We start from the raw sequence: 12,177 nt of genomic DNA, 5'->3' as shown, positions 1-12,177 counted from the left end.
ATTAAAAGAAGATAAAAGTGAGCCCCGTTATTGTCTCTCAGGTGAAGGACACCTCAACAGTAGCTCACGAGGGATGGGGGTAAGGAGGGATGAAACGGATAGGATTAAAAGGTATAGAGATAAAGAGGGGGAGAGAGCGTGGCGCGGGGACAGCGACACCCAGAAGCAAGGAGAAGATAGGAAATATGCACACGGTCGCAGGAGTCCAACGATGGGGCACCACTCAGCGAGAGCTCTTGTCGGCGTCGGGAGATGGCGTAGGGTGAGCCAGTCGGCCAGAACTGCGCTGTCGTCGGAGATAGCGGGGGCACAAAAACGGTCGGCACGAAATCCAGCAAGCGACCGGAATGAAGAAACCCCAACTTCGTCGTTAGTTAACACGTGTGGTTTAGATTATCTGCCGTTCCTGGGAAGCTTTCTTCACAGTTCTCCACGCCAAACATAATCGTGGAAAATCGTGGATATGTGCGTGGAGAACGCGTCCCAGTTAGCCACTGTTCACCCTGCAGCTGTCAGCAAAATAAGATCCGGCATCTCTGCTGTCATGAACTCTGGTCACCGGCATCCACTCAATCTTCTGCTACAGCTTGGAGTGATCTATCGCATCCTGGGTCATGAAGATGAGATTATCGGGAAAATCTAAACTTTGCTACCCCAGCCGCTGCAGACAATGCGCAAGGTTCAACCAAACTGTTGAGATGCCAAGCACGCATTAAAAGGTAGACACCATAGAAGTTCGACTACATTTGATAGCATTTTTAAATGCGGAGCATTTCTTAGCGAACTTCGGCGACTTTGAGCGTATCTATCCATCTATCTATCTATCTATCTATCTTGCCCCGCCGCGGTGGTCTAGTGGCTAAGGTACTCGGCTGCTGACCCGCAGGTCACGGGATTGAATCCCGGCTGCGGCTGCTGCATTTCCGATGGAGGCGGAAATGTTGTAGGCCCGTGTGCACAGATTTGGGTGCACGTTAAAGAACCCCAGGTGGTCAAAATTTCCGGAGCTCTCCACTACGGCGTCTCTCATAATCATATGGTGGTTTAGAGACGTTAAACCTCACATATCAATCAATCAATCAATCAATCAATATATCTATCTATCATCTAGCCTCTTACGACTTATAGCTTCCCGGACGTTTCGATGATCGAATCTACACCAAAATTGGTGTGGGATAACATGACTGTATGATGAGCAGCATAGGTGACTATTCATAACATGAAAATCGTGACATGTATGCCTCGAATGTCATGATTTACATGTCATGGTCTTGCTGTTCTTGCTGTGGTTTTGTTCACATCACATATTGCAAAACTGGTATGGTATCACATGACTGCATTGCCAATATAGGTGACAGGCCCTTACATGGAAATCATCACATGCATGTCATGTAAGACATGACTACACGCCATACGCTCATGATGCTCTCGTGGTCATTTCGCTGGCTTCACATATACCGAATTTGGTATTACGTGACGCGAAAGGACGACGAAGGTAAATGACACGTCTGAACATGATATTCATGACATGTGTGCAGGGGCTCTGCAAGTATATGTAAAGTTTGGGGGCAAAGTTTGTGGGCAAATATGTATATATATATATATATATATATATATATATAGTTGTGGCAAAGTTTGTGGGCAAATATGTATATATATATATATATATATATATATTAAAGTGAATCAACCGTCATCATTCGTGCTTCGCATATACCGTCGATTCCCACTGCACGTAGGATCCCCCAGTTTTTTTTATTTTTCATGATATAATGCGTCAAGGTTGACGTTACTGTTCTCAAGTTGCCGTAATTTTGCTTTTCTTGCAAAAAAAATCGTTGCCTTTTCTGCTGGTTGTTCATTGTCATGACTGGGGACTGGCAGTGCAAGAGATGCCCATCTGCTGAGCTCTCTCAAGCGGTTCTCGTCGACGAGAACGCTGTCTGCGTCCCACCAGAGCGCGGGAACACTCCCAAGTGCACTGCAAGGAACGCGCACCGGCGTGCCAGTGATACCCGGTCCGCGTCGCACACGAACGCTGCGACTGCAGTCGGCGTTTCAGGAGAAGCGCCTGCACGGACAGAGGGAATAAAAAGCGCGTCGCATGTGCGCAGGGGTGCTCTCTCACTGTGGCCGTGTAGCATTCACCGCATCAAACCCTTGACAGTCACAGCGGCACCATCACAGTCATGTGTCGAACTCGGGCCTTCTCAGAATGAACGAGTTTGTATCCGAGTTCATGCGTCTATCATTTTGATTGGCAGACCCCCGCGGCAAATATCGAATCCCCCCACCACATTCGCTCTTGCCGAGGAGCAGTGTTCACGCCGCAACGCCAGGGAACGCACGGTTCATCTACCAGCTTTATTGCGCTGGTTATGCACACACACACACGCAGAAGTAAAGGTTATGTCACCATGTGGCTACTAGAAGGGATGTTTAGAATAGCGCACCGCGAGCCCTTGCGGTGCGGTCGCTGCCACTGCGCATGCGTTGTGACGCGAGCCACCGTTCGCGTTCGTGGCATGCCCGCAGAAAATCCGAAATAGCGTTCCGCGAAATGCTGTGTGTAGCTTCCGTGCAATCGGGTTTGTAGTCGGGGCGAATGTCTCTAGACTTTTTCCTAGGGGAAGAAAACGCTATCATAAAGCTCATATGGCGCCCGCAACTAAAGCGACTCCCGCAACACCTGTGAACATTATTCTAAACCGCCCTATTTCTCGTATTAAATTCCACCGATTGGAGTTTCATATCCAATCACAGCCGCGTTGCGGACAAGATGCGAGCGCCCCTGGCGACCACCTGTCCTTGCATTTATCCGCAACACTTGATAGAAGCGAAACGAGCAGCACGAGGGTGCTGCCTGAGCAGTCTTGCTGTATTCGAGAGTGGAATTTTCCTTGCTGGAGGTGGAACGAAAGAACTTGGGCGAAAGAGCATATACGCATACGAACACGCCTCTTGGAAGCGCGTGTTGAGTCGACAAAAACATAGCACGGCAATCACGCTGACGTCGCTGCACTGCTAAAATTTTGAGTCGGAGGTAACGCTGACGTGCTAGCACGGGTGTTTCTTTGATAATTACCCCAAATGTCCCATATGCGTTTCCAACGCCATGCGCGTTCGTGTAGCCATTTTTTCTACGCTGCCATCACGCACCCCGCACCGTCTTCATGCAACGGCCACCGCAAGGGAACTCGGAGCAGACTTGGCTGCCCGAGAAGCTTGGGTCATCCTGTATTGCAGCCCTGGTCTCAGCTGCCTCCACCGCAAAATTGAGTGCAGTACTGCAAGTATGCATGCGATGCGCATTGATGGTTAACGTAACAACCCGACGACTTCCATGGGCACGATCGCGCGCAGCCAAGCCATGGCTGCGCTATGCATTTTACAGCGGAGGTTGAGCGCAATGTTTGAAGGTTATTTCACTGCAGCTGTTACATTTTGTGAAAACATTATTGCAGTCATTCATGAAATAAGATACTATGTGCGGTGACGAATGTGGGCAAGAAACTGCGGTACGAACGAAGCTTGACTAGCTCCACATCCCCGAAGTACAAGGCTTAAAGAGCGACAGCAATCATGAAGCCGTCTAAACAAGTAAGCAGACACCAATACATAGTTGAATATACATGCACTCAATAAGAAATATCAATCAGAAATGTTAACGACACTTTACTCTTCGAAGAAATACTAAACGTAGAAATAAGCAAAGTACAAAAAATATCTTCGGAACCACCAAAATTTCTGCTGAATTTTCCCAAAATGTCTGCCATCTTTAAAACACCAATATCTTCCGAATTATTTTCTTTTAGTTTTTTTTGAAAATACTCATAACTTTGTATTCATCTGTTTGGAAAACATAAATCGACGATGCTACTGCTTGTGCGGACACTGTAACATGATGCGGTAGTGTCGCTGACACGATCCACTAAAGAAGAATATTAGGCGATTGTTAAATTTCTAGGCCAATTATTTACCCATGTATGTTCGATTGCTTTAGGTTGTCCCTTCTACACTAATGTTAGCTTCATGCTTCATGTAATGAAGCCAATGCTTTGCCCATGTATGTTCGATTGCCTTCAGATATCTCTTATACATTAAAGTTAGCTTTATGTAATGAAGAAATTAAATGAACTAGCTCCTCATCTTCCCTACCCCTGAAACATCCTTGACCATGCAAGAATAATGAGTGCGTTTCGGTTTTTTCTCAAATTCAGTCGAATTATTTCTAAATTTGCGAAAGGAATCCGGTGCGCCTGGATAACGATTTTCGAGAATAGTTGATAAATGCCATTTTTATCATTCATCATGTTTAACACGTTCTTTGTGAGCCATGGTTTCCGTGAACGTTTTCAGTCTTTTATTTCTTTGTAGGGAAAACACCGTGTGTAAATACAAGAAATTATGTACATAAAGCTGTCAGCGACTGCCAACAGTTTGTGGTTTACGAAGGCGCATTATCAGGGAAGGCTTCTGTAAAGTCAGGTGTGCCCCAAGGCTCCGTCTTTGGGCCATTATTATTTCTTATCTATATAAAAGACATTACAGCCGGCATAGACCGCAAAATTACACTTTTCGCTCACGACTGCGTTATTTACAGGAAAATTAAAGACAGCGATGACCACAAGGTACTAAATAGTTCATTGGGAAAAATTGCTCACTGGTGTGAAGAATGGCAAATGTCGATAAACTTGACAAATACAGTCTGTATGACGGTGACCAGAAAAAAGGCGCCCTGTGAGTTTACTTACACAATAAACAACACACCTTTACAAAGAGTCACGCTGCAGAAATTTCTCGGTGTCACATTAACTTCCGATCTGAGATGGGAAGCACACATAAATAACGTCACAGCTGCCGCTTTGCGCAAGCTGTATTTTCTTAAGAGGGCGTCTCCCACTTGCACCGACACAAACTAGGCTCTTGACCTACACAACATTCGTTCGTCGAATTTCAGTGTACGCGAACACTGCTTGCTTACCTCGATATGCCACTCCTATTTCAAGGTTAGAACGGGTACAAAGGAAGGCCGTAAGGTTTATCTACAACAAGTATATAAGCGCACCCACTGCCCCCCCCAACCTTTTAGAATCTTGCGGTCTTCCTACGCTAGCGACAAGAGTAAAACTGGCACGATTAAAATTTCTACACAACCTGCTTCATAATCGCAGCCGCATCGATGCATCAAAATACATCTCCCTGGCTGAACCCAGAGAACTAAGACACAAACATGCGTTCACAATTACAAAATACACCTTTATTAACGATTGCTTCAAGCATTCATGCTTTCCCCTGTCAATAAGAGAATGGAATAATCTATATTCTTTGATTACCAGTATACAATCATTGTCATAGTTCACCTAAAAAATCGAGGACATGTTCTGCAAATCATTTTCCAGTTATCTTTTTCTCTTTTAACAAGCCGTATCATCGTTTTTTCTAGCGGTTATTTTTGTGGAATAAAGGCTCGTGTTCAATTGCGCGTAAACGAATTTGTTTTGCTGGGTGCAGTAACTGGTTGTAAGTTACCTAAGTGTGTATTTTTCTGGTGTATTGTTCCCAGTGCTCTTGTGTTTGTGTACAACTAGTGTTGTATTGTCTACTAGATAAGAATGGTCTTGTATGCCGTCTTTAACTATGTACCGATTATTCAGTGTTTATATGCAATTAACGCCATTTTTTTCAAAATGTAGTTATTGAATTTTGTAAAGGCCTCGAGGCCCCTTCAGCCATTTCTGCTTCCAGTCACTCTTAGATGTTCTGACAAATATGGCGCTGTACAAATGTGAAACTGAAAACTGTATTTTGTATCCAAGAATTGATGCCCTTCTGCTTTGGTCTCATATGAAACTGGCTGTATCGAAAATAAAAAAAAATTAAAAATTATGCTGGGTTGACTGATGAGCCAGAAAACACTGCTGTCCAAGTAGTTCTGGAGATTTGACGAATTTCATCTCGAAGCTGCGAATGAGGTTTTTTGGTTATATTCTAATACCAAAAGGTTTATTTAGGGTTTAATTCAATTCGGCGTTTGTTACTAACTAAACATATTTATTTTATTTATTTATTGGAAATACCTCAAGGACCCTCTATACATCACTCCGTTTTACATGATGGGGTAGGAGAAAGAGACAAGTAAGTTAATATTTACAAAGCGTGACTCAATGCAGTTCTTGAAATGATTATGGCTGATGTGAAAGACGATATCTAGGGGAAGGTTGTTCCAGTCGATTGCAGTCTTGACAAAGAATGATTGCAGATGCGTGGCAGTGTAGGCGCGGGAAGGGTATACGGCTTTATCATGACTGATGCGTTGAGAGATGAGATGAGCTGGATTGATGGGAGAAAAGTTACGTAGCACGTGAAAAAACTTATGAAAGAGTGAAAGCCCTGCATATTTGCGCCTAGTTTGGGGAGCAGTTAGGCCTCCCTTTTTCTTTAGGTAATTTACACTAGTCGTGTAACAATAATCAGAATAAATAAATCTCACCGCGCGGTTTTTGAGTGATTCTACTAGATTGGTTGAAACGCGTTCAGGGGGATCCCAGGCGGAACAAGCATACACTAATTTAGACTGAATGAGTGTTTTATAAGCTAGTGATTTTACGGGAGGAGATGCATTTGTTAAATTTCGCTCAAGATAGCCTAAAGTACGATTAGTGGCATTAGTAATATTGGTAATGTGAGCAGCCCAAGTGAGGTCGTAATGAAGAGTAATACCCAAGTATTCAGCAATAGGTTCTGAGGAGATGACACTGCCGTTAAGAGAATATTTGAATGCCGGGTAGTCATTCCGCCTAATAAATTAAACCAGATGTTTTGTTAGTATTCACCACCATCAACCAGTCACTGCACCATTTATCTAATTTTCGTAAGTTGTTTTGGAGTGCTAAGTTATCGGTGACGTTGATGATCGGGCGATGAATGACAAAGTCATCGACGAAATGGCATATGTTAGAAGAAATGTTGCTGGCCAGGTCGTTGGTGTAAATGAGGAAAAAGAGTGGGCCCAATACAGTGCCTTGAGGCACTTCGGATAAGGCTGGGTATGAAGTCGATGATCAATCATTTGCATGCGAAAATTGCTGTAGGTTAGTGAGGAACTTTTTATTATGACCGAAAACAAGGAAATGTAAGTTAAGTCGAGAAAGTTTTAATAGCAAGCGTTTATGTGGCACCTTATCGAAAGCTTTTTCAAAGTCAATTAAAAGTGCATCTATAGGGCTATGTTCTGATCAAGGCCAATATGGATATCGTGGAGAAGAAACGCAAGTTGGGTTTCGCAGGAAAAAAGCTTTTGAAACCCATGTCGACCATGATTAAAAAAGTTTACAGAATTTAGAAAATTGACAGTGTGGGTATATATGAAATGTTCCATGATTTTCGAGCAGACACTGGTTAGAGATATAGGGTGGTAGCTCGAGGGGCCTTTCTTAGGGACAGGAACAATCTTACCCAACTTCCAATCATGTGGCACAGTGTTGGATGACAATGGATGTTGAAAAGAGACAGAAAAACACTATTTATACACTTGGTATTTTTTAACACTTTGGAGTTTATACCATCGGGTCCAGCAGATAAACTTTCCTTTAGTGAATCAATGATTTTTACGATACCTTTAGATGAAACTGTGATTTCAGGCATAATGGGGTGATTTGAGAGCGGAAATTGAGGAAGGTTATTATGGATTTCTTTGGTGAAAACAGAGCAAAACATGGGATCCAGGGTAGTCGCCACGGCGGCATTGGGAATGGCATTACCAGTGTCGTCTTCGAGATATACGGAGGATTTATGCTGTTTTGGATGGATAATCTTCCAAAATTGTTCGGGGTTATTAACCAAAGATTGAGGCAGAGTGAAATTAAAAAAAAGAGCGCCTGGTCTGGGCTACAATAGCCTCGTATACCTTAGCTGTAGTGCGATATTTTGCCCAAGCGTGCGGGTCGTTAGAATTTTTTGCCTGCCTGAAATGTCTATTTTTTTTAAATTCTTCAGCCTTTTTAGCTTACGGTTAAACCAGGATAACGTCGCACGGTCTTGAACGGAAACTGTGGGAATGTACTTTTTGATAAGCCTGTGCATTTTTGTTAAAAAAAGAGCAATTTGTTTCAACAGACCGTGATGAGAAGTGAACTCATAAAGAATGCCAAAATTCATTAAGCGGCCTATTCATATTTTCATAATCTCCTTTTTTATGTGTAAGTTTATGTGTAAGTTTTTATGTGTAAGTGTTTGGACGTGTAAGTTTGCAATGAAAGGATCCGTGAACGATTAGATGGCCACTTATTCCATCAAGATAAGTGAGAGGGGGTATGTTCTCAGGATCGGACGTAAGCATGAGATCAAGAATGTTCGATGAATGAGTGCCACGTCGAGTGATGGAAGTAACAACTTGAGATAAGCTGAAGAAAATCACTTTCATTGTTTTGTTTCACTGTCGTTCATGACAGATTGGACCAAGTAATTGCAACTTAGTTAAAATCACCAAAGAGCAAGATGCTAGCAGGACTGTAGACAGACGTTACGTGATGAAGGTCGTCATGAAAACGTTCGACGAATGACACCTCCGAATCGGGCGGCCGATAGCACTCACCTATTACGATAAAAGGATAGATGGCCTTGCAGATGACAAAGATGATTTCGAGGGTTGATTGATTGATTAATATCTGGAGTTTAACGTCCCAAAGCCACCATATGATTATGAGAGACGCCGTAGTGGAGGGCTCTGGCAATTTAGACCACTGGATGTTCTTTAACGTGCACCCAAATCTGAGCACACGGGCCTACAACATTTCCGCCTTCATCAGAAATGCAGCCACCGCAGCTGGGATTTGATCCCGCGACTTGCGGGTCAGAAGCCGAGTACTTTAGCCACTAGACCACCGCGGCGGGTTGATTTCGAGGGTTGAGGAAACTGATATAGGAATGCAGTTAGGTCACCGTGAGTGGCGATGAGTACGCCTCCTCCTAGTTTATTTGCACAGTCTCGTCTAAATATGTCGAAGTGAGAGAGAGAAGGCAGAATATTGGAATCATCGATGAAGGGGTGAAGCCATGTTGCAGTTAATAGCAAGATATGTGAATTTGGTGATTCTAGCACGCTGCACAATTTTTCATGCTTGGGTAATACACTCGTAATGTTAGTATATAGAAAAGATACATCCTTGTCTACACAGGAACGGGCTGGCTCTTTCAATTACAAGGATGTTTTACGGACAACTTCGTTTTTGGCATGGTGTAAAACATACGTGTCTTTACCTGCAGTAAGTCTATCATGTCGCAGCTTTGATTCAAAAGGCTGCAACTTTTTAAATTCATTCAGGTGTCAACGGGCGAGACGCGTGTTGGCAGAGAAATCCTCTCTAACAATAGTCCCAGGTGCTTTTTAGTTTCTGCTAGCTTGAAGAATTCCCTATTTGTCTTTAAAATTAGACAGTTTTACAAAGATGGGTCTGTTTTTGTTTGCAGTAAAGGATCCAAGTCTGTGCGCGTGCTCAATTTCTTTGGGGAGGATTGCTTCTTTGAAATGAATTGAACAAACATCAATTACTTTTTTCTCAGAATCCTTCCAGCTTTCCCGTTTTACTTCTTGTAATCTAAAAAATATTAAATTACAACGACGCCCACGATCTTTCGCATCGTCTAAACGGGTCATCAGAGATGCTATCTTGTCTGAGTTGCCCTCTGCGAGCGCTTGCGCTTCCTTCACCTGAGTTTTGATTGTACAAAGCGAGCTACAGTCCTCCTCTATTTTGGCAAGTCTTTGTTGAATTTCATTTAATGTGCTGTCATTTGTCGCCAGTTTAGTTCCAATCAATTTTACTTCGGAAAAAAAGCTGTGTTGGACCATCTTTCAGTTACTTTAAGACAGCGAGTTGGTCAGACTCAGAAGACACATCGCCAGGAGAGCATGTGTTGGGTCCGGTATTTCGCTCAATATCTCCGGACTGACAAACATGTGATACGACAGAAGCGCAATCATTAACAATAGTAAGAAGAGTGTGTTTGCTTCGTAGCACGACTAAAGCAGCAAAGCGAGTTCGCTTAGCAAATAAGCAGTGACAATTGGTTACCTGCATGAAAAGAAACGGGTAGCGTTGAAGCATGATCGTTGCTTGCGTGCCACTAAGCCCACTGGAAGCAGCCACAGGATGCACACGTGTTTTATCGAAAGACAGCCATATAGGTGGCAGATCAGATGTTCTGGTCTTGGGAGCTGACATTCGCGGACGGGGATGTGGCACAGATTGATCCGGGGTGGGCACCCCTGCTTTAGGCAAGGCTGACCGCAAGGTAGTAGCCATGGGTTACTCGTCGAAGGGGCCGCCATGATTAGGTGTTCCGACAGGCATGCACTCGACGCCGTTGCCTCCCCCAGGACAGCGTGCTGCCCGCAATGGCATGGGGACACCACGGGATGACACCGGTTGACTCCGCGTGGAATCAGGACACGCGAACAGCACACCACGGAAAGCAGCTGCATGAGAAGAAATGGGTAGCGTTGAAGCATGATCGTTGCTTTCGTGCCACCAAGCCCGGCAACTAACTAAGAATTATGTTGACTGTGCCCCCCCCCCCCCCAAAAAAAAAGGTTTTCACGTGTTAAGTTCAAATGTCTAATAACGTACAATGTAAAAAAATATTGAGTAACAAAGGGTGTCTTTTTGTCCCACAACAATGATCATCATCCAACGAAGCGAATCATGTACCAACCGGCCCAGGTAAGCGGTTTAGTGTAATCATCATCTGGCCCCGCCACGGTGGTCTAGTGGTTAAGGTACTCGGCTGCTGACCCGCAGGTCGTGGGATCAAATCCGACTTTGGCGGCTGCATTTCCGATGGAGGCCGAAGTGTTGTAGGCCCGTGTACTCAGATTTGGGTGCACGTTAGAGAACCCCAGGTGGTCGAAATTTCTGGAGCCCTCCAGTACGGCGTCTCTCATGATCATATGGTGGTTTTGGGACGTTAAACCCCACAAATCATTCATAATCGTCATCTGGCTTGCGTTTACTTTTTTAAAACCTCAGCGCTGCCCACATTCCTATTAAGAAGGCTATTGTACCCCTGATAAGACGCAAGTCGTTCGTGACTTGAAAGCGCCGGCCACGCGGCAATAGGGAGAAGACAGGAACGCTAGATATTGACCCATGTCTACATGTAAACGAAAACGATGATGGGGGGATTTAGCGGACACTAGGTATATAGTGGGCCTCTGTCTTGACTCGAAAATTAAGAGGACAATCTTGTGGTTCAGCTGTTCGCTGAGCCACAAGTCAGTGTTAGCTAACTTTCCATCAGCGGCTCCGGGCCCTAACGGTGTTACCTCGTTGATGTTAAAAATGATGCATAAAGAGTGCCAAGAATACCTATTGGATATAACCAACTATTCTTTAAGTATGGCATGGCTCCCATAGGAGTGGAAAATAGCAAAGGTAATACCAATACTGAAAGCTCCGGGTAAAGGATACGTTTTAGATAACATTAGGCCCATTGCGTTAACCTCAAACTTTGTAAAAGCAATTGAGAAAATCCTGAACGTTCGAAAAACAAATTTCATCAATGAGAGAGAAATTCTGAATCCATCCCAAATTGGCTTCAGATCCGGATGCTCCACATGGCAGGCCCATATAGACCTTGAAAGTCGCATAAAATTAGCTAAGCGGGAAGGAAAATATGCTGCGCTCGTCACTCTCGATATAGCAAAAGCGCACGACAGCGTTGAGCATATAGTGTTAATCAACCAGCTGCACAACCTTAACTTCCCAATTTATATGCAGTCATGGATAGCAGAATTTTTGCGCAATAGAACGTTTTATTGTTACAAAAACGGCATCTCGTCTTCTAAATATGTGCAAACAAGAGGTGTCCCGCAAGGGGCTGTTCTTTCCCCGGTGTTGTTCAATATCTTTATGATCTCTGTACCTCGGCACCAGGACGTCCACATTTATGCATATGCGGACGACATCACATTCTTTTCAGCAGCAGCAGACATTCATAGGCTATTTAAAATATTACAGACATACCTATCGGCCATAGAAATGTGGCTTGATAGCTTACATCTGTATTTAAATGTCAAGAAATGTTCTGTTTTAACATTTCCACTCAAAGACCCTTTTCACATTTCGCTCTCCTATTACCTGGATCATATCCCTCAAGTAGTGAATGTGTAATATC

This window comes from Rhipicephalus microplus, chromosome X, assembly GCF_043290135.1.
Source record: "Rhipicephalus microplus isolate Deutch F79 chromosome X, USDA_Rmic, whole genome shotgun sequence".
NCBI classification, from domain to species: Eukaryota; Metazoa; Arthropoda; class Arachnida; order Ixodida; family Ixodidae; genus Rhipicephalus; species Rhipicephalus microplus.
The sequence above is the reverse complement of the archived record's forward strand: the minus strand, read 5'-3'. Positions refer to the sequence as shown.